This window comes from Python bivittatus, unplaced genomic scaffold (assembly GCF_059951505.1).
Source record: "Python bivittatus isolate LINGU-HERP-01145 unplaced genomic scaffold, Pbiv_v1 ctg000330_np1212, whole genome shotgun sequence".
Lineage (NCBI taxonomy): Eukaryota > Metazoa > Chordata > Lepidosauria > Squamata > Pythonidae > Python > Python bivittatus.
In genome coordinates, this window is record NW_028277058.1 from 32,594,697 (window position 1) to 32,609,972 (window position 15,276).

General features: G+C 36.9%; 1 protein-coding gene and 1 long non-coding RNA gene across 10 annotated transcripts in view; one reads left to right on the forward strand and one right to left on the reverse strand.

The window, feature by feature from the left end:
- Positions 1-1,273: 1,273 nt before the first annotated feature.
- Positions 1,274-2,850, reverse strand: LOC148215939 (uncharacterized). Its single transcript, XR_015796442.1, has 2 exons — positions 2,650-2,850; positions 1,274-1,804 (listed from the first exon to the last, which is right to left on the reverse strand). It is a non-coding gene; the product is annotated as an uncharacterized LOC148215939 (long non-coding RNA).
- A 5,564-nt stretch (positions 2,851-8,414) lies between these two features.
- The window catches only part of CNOT4 (CCR4-NOT transcription complex subunit 4), an 84,291-nt gene continuing 77,429 nt past the window's right edge, over positions 8,415-15,276 (forward strand). For 5 of the 9 annotated variants that reach the window (XM_088141925.1, XM_015889092.3, XM_015889093.3 and 2 more), the window contains exon 1: positions 8,415-8,639. The gene's annotated coding sequence lies outside the window, so the exon portion shown is untranslated. The remainder of the gene's footprint in view (positions 8,640-15,276) is intronic. The other 4 variants (XM_015889094.3, XM_015889095.3, XM_007434309.4 and 1 more) reach the window with 2 other exon arrangements.

The following is a 15,276-nucleotide window of genomic DNA, read 5'->3' on the forward strand; positions in this document are numbered from 1 at the left end:
GAAGGCAACAATAATAGTAATAATAATAATAATGGATTAAACTTGTATGCCGCCCAACTCTCAACAACTCTGGAAGGCTCACCACAATATAACAAATTACAATAAAACATAAAAAATAAAAATATCATGTTGAATTCTAATTCATCCATAAAGAAAGCTCTACATGAGATTCATATTGAATCAATTTTTTGATTCATAAAATCGCAATTAATTTTGTTCCACAACATAAAAAAATCACAGTCAGTGACATTAGGCTCCAGATATCCAGCAGAAAAGCAGCATTTCAAGTATCTATCTAAAAGAACCTAAGGCTGCGGCAGCCCAAACCTTGGGGGAATGTTCTATAGGGCACAGCCCATCACCAAGATCTTGGACCCCACCCCTGAGTTCTCAGAGGAAAGGCACCTAAAACACAAGGTGGACAAAATCAGTTCAGTCCCTAAAATATCCAGGAGCTGAGCCCTCTAGAGCTTTATAGGTTAAAATCAGTACTTTGAATTGAAACCAACTAGTAAGCAATGCAGCACCTGCAAGACTAGAAGTATTTTGCTAAAGCAGCTCTCATCTGCCAACAGGCAGGTAGATGTGTTTTAGATCAAAAACATTTTCCAGTATTTTTTTCAAGGCAGTCCAGGTAAAATGCATTGCAGTAATGTAATCCTGAAGCGATAAGATCATGGGTCACTGCACTTAGGCCTCTCACTCCAGAAACGGCTGCAACTGGCGTGGAGTGGAATCTATCACAAAGTAATCCCTACTTGACACTCACAATCCAGGAAGATTGTCCCCTGAACGTAGATTTTTTTGGGGGGGGAGGGAGGAAATCTAGAACATGTAATGCTATTTAAATTTTTTATTATTTGGATTTATTTCTGTGTTGCGTCATGGGACTTCTTTCTTTTTGTTTTCCTTCTAATGATTGCTGTGTTCTGGAGTGGTGGTTACATAGGCCGACTATTGAACTATCTGAGAAATTAGGTTAGATAGTGGGATGTGAATGAACTAGTTTGGTAACTGTCCTGAAAAACGTCTGCAAAAAGAGTAGTCTTCAAGTAAACAGGTCCTTTAGTACACCACCAATCAAACCTGGCATATGCAGCCTCTGCAACAATAATATGCATGAGAAAGGCTTCTGCATTTAACTGGAACTGAGGTTGGTCTTGGATACCAGTTGCCAATTTAAGTAGCCAATATTAGTGTGGAAGGATTGCACTGTGAGCTGTTCAAAACTTTTTAAAAAAAATCATAGATAAAGAATGAAAAGAAACACAGGAACTTCTGATCATTTTATGTATCTGATTTTTCAATTCAGTCAACCAGAGATTCAAGCAAGAAACTTAAAGTCTAGTCTTTTTTCATTAATTTTACATGCAGAAAAGAGAAAAAGAAAAAAATCAGAAAAAGGATACTTATACAGTAAAAACTAGATTTACATGTGTCTACGTGTGTGTGCCTATATGAGACACACACACAAACACAGGATTCTCGTTATTCATAGTAGTTCTGTTCTATACAGTCACCTGGAACAGTAGCAAATACTCTCAGCTGACAACGTGCCTGTCAGGCAACTCAAATTTTTCACTGCATGTCCAGGAAAGTGTCACAAGTATTGATTTTGGGGTTACAGATAAATTTTAGCAAATTGGCAAATATGGAATCCACATAATCAATTGTATATACACAGACACAGGTCTTATGTAGTAGAATTATTAACATTTAAGTCAGTGTTTATTAAAAAAAAGAAAGAAATGCCAAGTTCTTCAGACTATTGCATTTTCTTCCAAGCTGGTAACTGGAAAGCCTTCTAGAATCAAAAATGGAATATTTGTTTTTATTATCCTTTAGTTTATTTAAAAACCAGAGTTATGTACTTATAGTACATAACTATAACATGAACATGAGCATCTACAAAAAAATCAGTGAGTCTTCCAGAACAAAGTGCCTGAAATAACTTTGATCCAAAAGGATACTGCTGTAAATAACAGTCATATTGCATTTTGGACACATCAACCACTGGCTCAGTCCCTCAAATTCTTCCAAAATACATGGTTTTTAAAACTGCTCACCCCAAATGGAGTTATCAAAAGGCTCAAAAATACTCTCGGGATTGGGTGGAGAAATTCTGGAGATCCAGTGATGGGGGAGGGGGACCAAAATAACTCTAAGGAAACTCAGTAGGAGGGGGAGGAAGAACGAAAAAGAGGGAGCAGTTGAAAGTCTAAACGGGAGAACTTCACAGCAGCATTTTATTGAGAATATTCCATCTGCTTATTCGGATAAAAAAATAGCCTTCAACTATTAAAATATCGATTGTTTTTAAAAGCTTACATTAAAAAAATAACATATGTAAGCGGAATGACGAGCTTTTACTCACGTTTAAATATAAAAAACCCCTCTATAATCGATGTAATGCGTAAGCTCCTAGATCATCCCTCCCCCCCAAAATCATTACGTAGGGAGTAGGAAATTCTACGTTCATGGTCGTCAAGGAAGTTGCTTCCTCCCCTCCCTGTGCGGTAGGGCTGATTCAGAGTTCCTACGGGTGTGGGTGTGAGAGAGTTAAGTTATGCCAGATGTCCAGATCTCCTGACCAGGCCGGCATTTTGTAAATCTTAAAACAATAGCAGAGGGGAAACTCACCTTACCTACCTCGCGTTAGCTGATTTTATGATAGTCAAAAGACTAAACATCAAAGTTGCAACTTGCCGATAAGCACGCCAAGGGTATAACGCAGAGCCATCGCCAGCCCTGCGCAGTTTCTTTTGTAAAACGTCACCTTAAAGTGCTGCCGTCGAAGAGGCCCAGAATTACGAGTACATTTGGAGGCTTCCATGAACGCCGGGCTAGACGTGTCTCCTCCAGCGACGCCGCTGCTCACGCAGCAACAGAGTCTCCAAACGCGCCGAGGGTGGCAAGCCCCATTCTCTCCTCACGAGTTGCGAGGAAGAATGCAAGACGGAGCTCAACGAATCCGTTTACAAATGGAAGAATCGGCAAGGCTGCCTAAGCTCACTCAGAGGTTCCGGAAGCAATGGTTGCTGGGAGTTGTAGTTGCAGCTTACCGGGACAGGCTAGAGGCTGAGAAGCGTCTCCTTAGCTCATTCGGCTAGCTAAGAAGTTCTGTTTAGATGAGGCAGATTATTGCGCTGCCTTTTTCATTCTCCTTATCAAAGCTGCAGTATTTATCTCACGTGTTGGAATTAACATTCAACTTGCTATTTGTTCTTTATCAAGCAGCTGCGCAAAAAAGAGGTTGTAAAGGTTTCCAAACTAACAGTACTGTATGAAGCTTTCACAGCGCGATCCTGTGCGTAGCTAGGCAAAAGCCTATTCCATTTAACTCAATGAGATTTGTATGTATTGCACCGTACTGTTCAATTTTGATAATACTATCAAGAAAGCAGAATAAATGCTATATAAAACGTGACCTCATATCATGCCTCTCCTTCTCATTTGATTTAAGGTTATCAAAAACTACTGAAATAAATTTCTGCATTTAATTAATCGTTGTATTTGGAATATGAAGTACCAGCCAGTGTCCCTTGTGAAAAGATTGGTGGCTTGGTAAATTGTTTTCTCTGAGTATTAAAAGTCTGTTATAAATGTAATCAGCTCATTTATTGAGCTTGGTAAGGAGAAACTGAACAACTTTTAGATTACAAATGTTATCTCTTCCCAGCAACATGGTGATGAGAACCGTAGTCCTACAGATTAAAGGGCAGCAAATTGGGGAAACAATGGGGAAAGACAGATTTATTTGATGTCTTTCACCTCCACAAAAATGACCAACTGCTTACTCATTCCACTCACAATACTATGTGAACAGCATCTCATATATTGCAGATTCATGTTTCTGCTAAACAAATAATCTAAATCTGCTGGCTCTTGCTGTGCTGGTATAACTCTAAGCGTATTAATTTATCTCCAACAGCATCAGTAGACCCATAATATCTTCTGTTTTGGAATGCCTAATTTCTTCAAAAAGGTAAATATACAGTTATATTGTTTTAACAAATGAAACTGCCATTTTATGCTGCTATCATTAATTCACTGTGCATTTTTGTTTTTAAATGTTGGTTGCTGCTTTCAGTGTTCACTAGATCAGAACGTCAGTCTGTAAATCAAATAAATAATGTTTTATATGCCATATTCCCTCAGGTTTCCCCAATAATCCAGAGCAACTTTGTGGGCCAATAGAGGAAGTGCAGTAAGAGGGATTAATGAAAATTAGGTGTTCTCCAGGTATGAACAGAAATGTTTTTTATTGGCACATAAGATACAGCCTCATATATAATAAAAAGCTGAAAGCCTTCGGTAGGTGGACATTTAACAAATAATGCATATGTTCTTTTAATGTTTTTATGAATATATTTGGTTCAAAATTTCACATTTCATTTTCTAGTAAAAGTGACCAAAAAGTTAATTTGACTTCAAATATAAGAAAAATTAATGTTTCTGGGAAACAACTGATGAATCATATTTTACAAATTAAATTATTGCAATTGCTTAATATCTGAACAAGAAAAGTAGGATAATATAAGCTGTTTTATTGTAGATAATTAATGGATTGTACAAATGCAAAAGGCATAACTATTACCTAGCAAGTGGTTAAATATCATTTGATACTGAAAATTCCTGGGACTTCAAACAAGATAAAGACAATGTCATCATGGCACAAACGGAGATTACTTTATTAACTGACTCAGTGTGGTCATTGTGTCAGAGTCATTATTACTCTGTGTGACTATATTTATATATGCAATGCCATTTCATTTCATATACATTGAGGTTACTTCAGTTTTCTGTGGCAGTAGTCACAGATCACTAGACCAAATGTAAAGGTATACTGGCTGAGAATTTTCTACTGTAGAATGGCATTCCCCAACATAGGTGCTCTATGCTGGCTGGGAAATTCTGGGAACTGAAGTGTACATGTCTGAAGTTGGGAAAGACTGATTTAATGTGCAGTTTGTGAATTCACAGAAAATAGGGAGTTTGCAACTGTTTTACTCATATTAATTTGGCATAAAAAGGCAATGCCATTACAGAGTTTGATTTTTTCCCCTCATGTCCAGTATAGCTCTATTTTTTATAATGAAATCTATTAATAAGCTTCTTTTCCTTTTAGACTTTTGTAGATGACCCCTTATGTTGACTGCACTTAAAGATAATAAAACACATATGATTTATTCCATTTTTATTCCACCTTCCTGTTCAACTGAATATTCAAGGCATCTCACAAGAAAAATACAAAATAAATATCACAGATACTAAATTTTGTTAAGTTAAATATAAGTGTTAACATGCATATGTTCAGAGAGTAGCATCCTCATGTCAAACCAACTGTTATTTTTATAATTATTTGTCTCCTAATGTAAATATTATCTGAATCCATCCAAGTCCAAAAGTTTATGTGCCGTGCCATGCCATAAAATAATGTCTGGTAGTTGTTATGATATGTGAATCACTGAATACAGAAAGTTTATCACAAAGCTGTGCCTCCTTCTTTCTTCCTCATCAGGTAGCTGTGCAAAAAGAACAATCTTTTTATATACTCTACCTTCAAAATGTGCTAATGCCTCTAAGGTTCCCCAAGGCTCTTAATTGTTTTTTCTTCTAACTGCATTTCCTCACTGTTTTGTGTTAGGTCAGCGTGTGACACATACAATATTCTCAATCTAGAGAAGATTGCTTGGTAGGACAACACTAAACAGTTTCTGTAACATACACGAGAGTACAAGCATTTGTGCTTCCATTATCAGCAGTCTGATAGATACTAGATGGAAAGTAAATAGTGTTCTAAGAAGCTCTGACAACAAATATTTTCTTTCTAGTTGCAACTGTGCCCAGACCATAGTTAGAATATTATACCGTCAGCCTGGACATAGTGCTGCATTAATTAAACTCCATTAAAATGTGGGATTTTGAAAATCAAAAATATCCTGAATGTGTCAGCATATTGCAGGAATCTCCCTGTCGATGAGATACAACAAATATGTGGGCTTGCAAGGTAGTCTCTAATTTAGAACTTTTAGTTATTTCTTTTCTTTTTTTTTAATGCTACCTCTATCACAAAGCGGTCCTAGTTTGCATATGAGCAGGGTTGGAGTACAGTTGACCTTTGGTTGTACTAAAGATACATTCACCAAAATGTGCCAAAACTCAAGCCCACAATTTCTCTGGGTAATTGGTTGCACAGTCAAACCATTCAGCATTAGAAGTTTCTTTTTCTTAACATTCAAAATAGAATGATTATTTGCTGTTATTTGGAAATTATACTGATGCAGCATAAGATTGCATTTGCCTTTCTTACAGCCACATCACACTGCTGGCTTACATTCAGTTTTCAGTCACTTACTATTCTAAAATCTTTTTCACAAGCCAGATATTCTCCATCTTATATCTGTGCAGTCTCCTGCCTCGGATCTGGAGGGTCTCTACCTTTTTGGTCTTCCAGAAGGCCTGATTCTTCTCCTAGGCACTGGGCTAGGGTATGAGTTGATCCCAACATATGTGCAAGTCATGTGAGGTTGTTCTGGTACCTGAGAAGAGTATGATGGTTTTTAATTGGGGAGGGGGGGTTCTATTTTTTAATATATGGGTTGGACTGTTATTAGCTACCCAAGGTTATATTGTGTAAGATGGGTGGCCATATAAACCTTTATCAATATATTTTTGTTTCTTAAAAGATCTTTGAAACTGTCTCTATTAAATTTCATTCTGTTACTTTCAGCTTATTTCTCCTCCCACCCCTTCATCTGATATTAATAAGAATACTGAAGTGTAGAAGATCCATGCTATCTACCCCACACTTGACTAGTCTGTTAACCAGCAGGTCATGAGGTACTTTGCCAAATGGCTTGCTGAAGCCAATGTGTATTATATCTACAGAAGCCCTACATTTATAATGGAAGTTACCTGATCAAAAAATGAGGTAAAACTGCAAGACTTGTTCTTGATAAATCCATGCTGATTTCAACAAACCACCAGCTAATTTGTTCACTACTTAAAGATTCAGTTCATCTGGTTCTGAAGATTTAAATGAATTCATAGGAAAGTCCATGTTTTTGTTAATCTCAGGCTTCAATCCTGCCCTTTCATTCTGCTGCTTACAATTTTTTGGTAGAACCGATAGGGTTTTTTCTGTTCTACTAGAACTATTTGAACTGAAATAGTTCATTAAACAATCAGCAGGCTTCACACATAATATTAAACCAAAAGCTCAACCTAATGCCCTCCCAATTATGGGATTTCAAGTCCTGGTATTTCTGGCATATAGTATCCATTGTGGTACATTGACATCTGTTCACCTGGATAGCATGTACATCTCCATCTCTAGATATGGCATTTACATCCTGCCTTTCCTTGAAGGTGTTCAGGTCAGCATATGAAGATTTTAGTGCATTTTATTCTTCCACAAGTGTGTGTTGTGCAGGGTAGGTTAAACTTAAAGAATGTAATAGGCTTGAGGACTCTTCAGGTGCATAACTGGCAAAGGATCTAAATCCAAATTTCTTTGAAAGAATGAAGACCAGATTTGTTTATTAGTTGTACATTCATATTCATTATTGTTATCCCCTTTTGGGGGAAGTAACATTATGCAAAGTGCAGAAAAATTGTAATAAGCAGAAGAAATTAAAGGCAGAAAACAAAAGAAAAGTAAATCTAACCAAGGGCATTTCCCCACATTTCAGTTAAAATACTATCCACGAACGAATGTGGCTAAACAAAACACTTAGCAAAGATCTGAAAATGAAACATAAAAGAAATTGAAAGAGGGCCAAAACCAAAAGGAAAAGACAAGTGAATTATACAGTTGACATAAAGTAAAAAGCTTAGAATGAGCTGCAATTAGTGACAGATACTAGGAGTAACAATATGGACTTAGATATGTTCAACACAACAGAATCAGTATGTCACTTGCTCTCAGTGAAAAGAAAACGCTAACAGTCCCCTAACCACTTTATGACTTAGAGCACGTACAAACCTCACCAACGTTATCTTATTCCATAGTAATTTTATTTTTAAACTATCTATAAGCAAGCCATAGTTTTGCACGATGCGTGAACCCAGTTTTTCTTTAGAAATATACTGGGGTAACAAGAATGTGAGGATTTCAAACAAAACCCGGAAATATTTCAAACGAAACGCGAGTTGACACCCAGTCCGTTTAGTTCTATATGGAAGGACTCGTTGAAAAACAGCTTTTTATACGGCCGACTACTAACACCAAAAAAAAAAAATCTCAACGTTGCAGCTTCGCTGGGCGCTCCAGACAACCGTTTGAATTTGGGAAAGGACGTGATCACTAAAACTACTAGTCCCATCATGCTCTCGGGTTGCGTCACATTTCTTTCTACTTTTTCCTTCCCCCGCACCAACTCTCTGGTGGCTTGTGCGCATGCGTCTTGAAAGCAGCGTCCGGGGCAGGCAGGCAGTCTCACCCTAATGTAAGATGGTGGCCGGTCTGGCAGCGGAGCGCGCAGAGCCTAGAGATTACCCGTCTCTCACATAAAGGTCGTCGGTGGAGTCACTCAGCTCTATCCCCGCTATTGTCAAAGAGAAGGAGCGCCCGAGAGAGTATTGACGCCCCCGCCACCACACAGCCCGGTTGCTGTGGAACAGGGACGACGAGGTGGGTAAGTGAGCGAGCAGTAGGGGCTGGGGGAGCCGGAGCTGCGAGAGCGCGGAGGCTTCTCGGGGAGCCTGCAGGCCTCAGTTTTCCCCTGTACTCTGCCTACCTCGGCTCCTCGGTCTCTGTGGGGCAGAGAGGCAGGAGGGAGGCAAAGGAACCCGGCGAGCCTGTTCCAGCGGCGAGGGCCGACTGTGTTTCCCGGCAGTGGAAGGGGCTTCTGGGGCTTGACTGCTTGCGCTGGAGATTCCCTGGTTGGAGAGAGGTTCCACTGACCCTGGGAATCCACGCTCAGTTTTTTTAGGGCGGGGGCCAGGAATAAATAGAGGCAGAGGGTCCTTGTGCTGTATCTGGTGCTTTGCATCGTCTTCAGGATTTCCAGGTTTAGTAGGTGAGAGGTGGCCGGACCTGCTGCTTCAGGCGATGATGCTTTAGTGGGTTTCGGCTAAAGTGGGATGCAAAAAAAACACACCAAAAAACAAAAAACTACTTTTCCATATGTTGAAAAGAAATGGGAAAAATTCCAGTCTTCACAGTAGCAGCACGTGTGTTTGGTTGTGGGTGGCAGTTAACTGTATGGGTGTTTCCTCTTTTACACTATTTTTGTATACCTTTTGAGTTTCCCTGGATGGAAACTCATATTTTCTAATAGGCTTTTCATGTTCTCCAGAAGCCAATTCCTTTTACTTAATGTTTCTTGGTATTCTCCAGTTAAGCAGTTAGAGTAGAGGTTTCATTCTTTGGTGTTTTGGATTGCATTGTCTCCTTTTAAAGGGACGTTGTGGACCAGCCATCTATTTTGCCCCTCCAATGTTTCCAAAACAAATCCTAGACAGTTTCTCTTAATTTTGTAAGGTTAAGGTAAGCAAGTTTGTCAGTAAGAAAGTCATTTATAATGGCATATATTTTATCTGTTATACATAGTAAAAGTATGAGATGGAATTATCATCTAAAAGCTAGCTTCTTTGTAAGTTTACTGCTGTTACACCTATTAGCATTTGACAGTTTTGAAGATTTGTTATTTCAAGTAAATGGGCTTTTGGATAAAGTTGTTTTCCACATGTAATGCTGCCTACATATTTTATAATTACTTAAATAATTTTATGTGATATTGATAGTAGTGCAAAGTATAGTAACAAAAATAAACAAATCAAAGGTAATATTTCCTGGAATTATATACAGAAAATATAGGGGTAAACAGTACTTAATATGTCTGATGGGCTACTTCTCTGTAGTTTACAAAGAGAAAGTTTAATTTTTTAATTCCAGGAATCTTCGGTTTAAGTGTCCTAGGCTGCAGTGTTAATTATAATAATTTGGGAATAAGCCTCATTAAAGTTGGCAAGGCTTCTGAGTAGACATATACAAGAATACACTGTCAGTAGATGATGATCAAATAATGTATTGATTTAATAATATGAAAAAGTTTGTATCTAATCCCTAAACTCAAATAACCCAAACAACTAAAACAAAGCCTTTACAGTTTTGAATTTCTTTTTTCTAGCCTAATTTCAGATAATCAGATAATTTCAGATAATTTTTTAATTAAAAAATAAAATATGTCCCAGAATTCTTACTTTTATTCATATGCCACAGAAACATCTTGAGAGTGCCAAGTCATTTAAAATATATTTTTAAAAACTGTATTTAATGTATCCTTTAACTATATTTATTTGTGATTTTTATAAAGATGTTTCACAATTTTATCTGAAAAAAACCCCATTAAATTATTAAAATTTGTGATTTCCAAATTTAAGCATATACTGATCATCATATATGTGTGCTATGAGTCATTTTTATTCCACTTTTAAATATGTCATTTGGAAATGAAACAATAATTTACTTGGCAAAGTAAGATATGCACACATATCAGTTCATGTATTTTTTCAATAATTTCTCACTAGAAAGTTTTTCTAATTATAATAGTTTATTTGGTCAATGACCAGCAAAAATTAAAAAAAAGAAATACAACACCAAAGTGAAATTGAAAAGATGAGATAAAGTACTAGCATAACAAGATAAAATAACACATAAATATTTGACATACACTGCTATAATAGTGCATTAATTGCTTGTGCAAGTGTAAATCTAAAATATTACAGACTATGAAGTAAAACATATCATCTAAAAACAAGATAGTATGTGTTAAATCTAAAGACAGATAAGACAGATGTGATTATTTACATAACTTTAAATAAATGTCTTATTTTCATTGTGACAACACAGAATTTGGCTACTGCAGAGGTGGTAAACAGTTTCAAATCTTCTAGAAGATGGTTCACATAGAAATTGTCTGGTCTTCCTGGAAATTTACATATTATGGGCAGAATATAAGCAGAGCTGATATCTCTATAGAGTTTACAATGTAGTAATACATGCAAAATGATTTCAATCTGCTTGTCACCACATGGGTAGGTACACTCAGTTAAGGGGTTTTTGGGGTATCTGCCTTGCAGCAGTGCAAGAGAGTAAGATGTAATGCCTGGCTTTGAAAAATGCTATTCTCAGCTTCGGAAAACTTAGATTTTGTAGATATCTTGCTGGTTCCCAAGTGCCCTTATTTATCCAATTTCACCTATGTTGGGGCAGCCTATTAACTTCCATATTTTAAATTTCCATAGTCTGAAACTCCTTATCCCTTATTCTTTGAGTAAGCAATTGTTTGGCTTGGTCATATCGTAAAGAAATTAGGAATGATACAGAAAGCCCATATAATGCCAACTTCTCTTCTGTGGCCTGTTTCCAGAGAGAAGGAAAATGGTCTATTAAAACTAAAGGGATCAGTCTAATTGGAAAGAATTGGATTTTCAGCCAGTAGTTTATCCTCTTCCTCCAAGCCCTTATCTGGATTGCAGGCATTCCTGCCTTGAGCCTTAACTGGGCATTTGCTGTTCCATTGGGTATAGCAAGGACTGATCTCAAAAATTTTGTTTGCACTGTTTCCAGCACATCCTTCTTCACATAAATTCCTGCCTGTGCCCCATAAAAGATTTGGGCCAGTGGTTTGGCCTCAAAAAGTTTTAATGCCACAGAGATTAAATGTCATCTGTTTGTATAAAAGAAGCACTTAATAGCACTTGTAGACCTAAGGACTAGCTGCATTATGTGATTCTGATGCACTTTCCAGTGCCTTTAAAGTGGAAAACCACCCCAAGGTATTAAATGCAGTAACCTGCTCTAACTTGTGCCCTTTTACTCTCCAGGATTGTTGGGTGTCTCTCTTAGCAAAGACTAGAATTTTAGATTTTTCAGAATTAAGAACCAGGAGATTTTGTCTGCAATACCAAAATATTGCTGCTGTTGCTCTTTTCAGCCCTATAGGGGTTTGTGAAATTATGTCAAATTGATGGTGGCATCATCAGCATAGAGCAGAAGGGGGATTTTGTGCCCCGCTAGTTTAGGTGCATAGAAATCCAGATTATGAAGGAGGTCCACTGTTGAATTGATGTACAAATTGAAAAGAGAGGGGGCAAAAATACATCCCTGTCTCACTCCTTTCTGAATACTTACTGTAGGGACCCTTGGGTATTGCACCTCACTCAAGGTGGTATTGGAGTATAGTTTCTGTATCAGAAAGATACAGAACTGTCAACAGTTGTGTTTTTTAATTTTTCCCCAAGGGCATTCCTGGAAATTGAGTCAAAGGCATGTTTAAAATCTAGAAAGGCCATGAAGAGGGAGGTTTTCTTTTTATGAGTGTTTTTTTATACAAGACGGTAGAGCACCAGAATGTGATCTGCTGTTGACCTTCCTTCTCTGAATCCTGCCTGCTCATCTTGGATTATGCCCTCTGTCTCTATCCAGTCTTGGAGCTTGTGATTTAGACATTAAGCATATAATTTGCTAACAAGACTCAAAAGGCTGATAGGCCTGTAATTGAATGGATCATTCTTATTGCCCTTTTTATAAATTGGGACTATAATTGTCAGCCACCAATCTTTTGGAACATGACCAGTCTGATCTATGAATGTAAATAGGGATGGTAGTAGAGGTGCCCACCAGCTGAAATTTTAATTATTTTGGGCAAAACACAACACCTGGAGCCTTGTTCACCTTAAGGGATCAATCAATCAGGTTACCTCATGCAGAAGGACAGGGGGCCAATTTTGAACCTGGTCCAGTTTGACCTCACTCTCAGTTATGTTACTAGCAGGGTGCACATACAATCCTCTAAAATACTCTTCCCAGGCTTGTATTGGTTCTTGATTGGGGGGGGGGGTAGCGGTTTTCCTAGTCCTCTGGTAGTTTGCCAGAAGAGGGAAGAATTAGTTTCTGCCAGGTTTCCTTCATTGCCAATCTTTTCTTTTGTTTTAGGAGGGCCTTGTATTGAGCTTTTAAATTCCATAGGGCAAGTAGTTGGTCCTCAGAAGTAAAATGTTTACTCTTTCTATACGCTGTATGATATGACCTTTTCAGCTGTGCACAATCCTGATCAAACCAATTTTTTTTTATGTTTTACACCGCAACTAGGTGGTCTTGTGCAGACTTTCTCATTTTTGTGAATTTTTAAAATATAAATCACAGAAGAAAAAGTGCTTGCATCTTAAGTGGTGCATAGACTCTTTTGGCTGGAGAACTGCATAACCAACTTGGACTTCAAGAAGAATTAGAGTATGCAATAAAGTTTTACTCTCTTATAGGATGACTTGATGTTAAAAGGCAAATACGTTCTCTGTGTAACATGAAGATGTATTTTGATGATTATTGGCACAGTAAAATGCTCATTCATTATAGCATGCTGGTTAGGGAATTCTGGGAGTTGAAGTCCACACATCTTAAAGTTGCCAAGGTTGAGAAACACTGCAGTATAGAGTTCATGCTTAAGATAAATGGTATACTTGTGCACTTGAAGATCTAGTAATATTTAATGTCAAAGAATCAGGAAATTTTGGATTGTGAGGAGCTGTTCCATATATATATTATTTGATATAATTATAAAATTATATGAATTATAAAATTAAGTTCATGATTTTTGTAATTTTGAATTTTTCCTAATTTTTTTGTTTCTGTTGGTTTTTTTTTTTTATGTGTTGTAAACCACCCATAGTCCTGGGATTGGGTACTGTTTTTTGTAGATGCCGGTGTTAATTTACAATAGAATAAATAGGCATACAATTATTTTAACCAGAACTCAGTAGGGAAAAAATCTGTAATTATTATAAAATTAGTTTTCCTAAAATCTTTAATATGTATAGAATGTTGCTGCTATATTGTGTAACTTGAGACATTTCTTTTATATTTCCGAAAAATTCTATTAGAATTTAAGATTTGCTTTGTATCATTTGTTGAATTCCTCAGAATGTAGTTATTAATTTCCTTTACTTTGAAAGATGAATAGAAGATGTTTCATTTAACTTATACATATTTCTCTTGAAATAGAGCATATAGGTTTGCAATGAATAATTTATACATTTATATTATTTTATAAAAACAGTTTATAATTTTTTCAGCCTGTTTTGTAGTGTAAAAAAAATACATCCTAAGTGAGCAACAGTTAAAAGCAATTGACAATAAATTAATATTAATTTGAATAAAAATAATTAAATAAAAAATCTCTAAAGACCAGCAATAGCTTAGAGATGAAGATGAGGTTAACACTGAAATCACATCAGGAACACCAGTTTAAACAAATGTCTTTATGAACAAGTAGGTCTTAAGTTGAGGCTGTCTGTTTGAAAGTCTTGGTACTAAGCATATCTGAAAAAAGAAGGAATTCCATAGCTGACTTACTAATCAGAATGTTCTCTTTCGGGTCATTGAATGATAGATGCCACACTCTGAAGAGAACATTCTCATTAGATTTTAGTTAATGGGAATATTTATAACGGCATAAGTACTCCTTTAAATATCCAGTTCTAACCCATATAGGTGTTTATATCATACTCTAAATTTGGTTCGTTAGGAAATTGGCAGCCACTGCATCTCCTTCAGAACAGATAAGTTGTCCTCTTAAGCAACTAACTACTGGAGCATCTGAGTCAACCTCTAGAGTAGCTATCCATCTAGCATATTATAGTAATTCAATTTTGAAATTGGTAGCACATGTATTATCCAGGAATTGTTGGAGTTGACAAATCAGCAGGAACTGGGAAAAGCTACAGTTTGCCATACAGGTACTTATACTTCAATTGAGAGTGTTGTTTCTAGGGGCATCCCCAAATTATATACTTTTTCCTTCAGGATGATTACAACTCTGTCAAAAAGTAGGAAATCTTCCTAATTTCCAGTTAAGAAAACCATCTATGCAAAATGCTTTTGTCTTGCCAGGATTCAGCTTGTCATCATGACCAGGTATATGTCCAGAGCCTGCATAGCCTTTCTTGACTCAGTAATAAAGAAATATAGTGTTGTTATTAGCATACTGATAAAACTTTATTCCAACTTCCTCATATATGCTCTTATTGACTTTGTACACTTGTTAAATAACATTGGGGACAGAATAGAATACTTTGGAACTTCACAACTGTATCAAATCAGCCATAAAAGGCAGGAATCGAGGGCAAGTAGTTGGATGTACATGTTTAAGCAACTTGTCTACATCTGCATAGAATACACCCCACAAAACCTGACTGTATCAAACATGGTCCATTCAGATTTGTATCAAATGAGACATCTATATTGGCACAGTGTGAACAATAGATAGT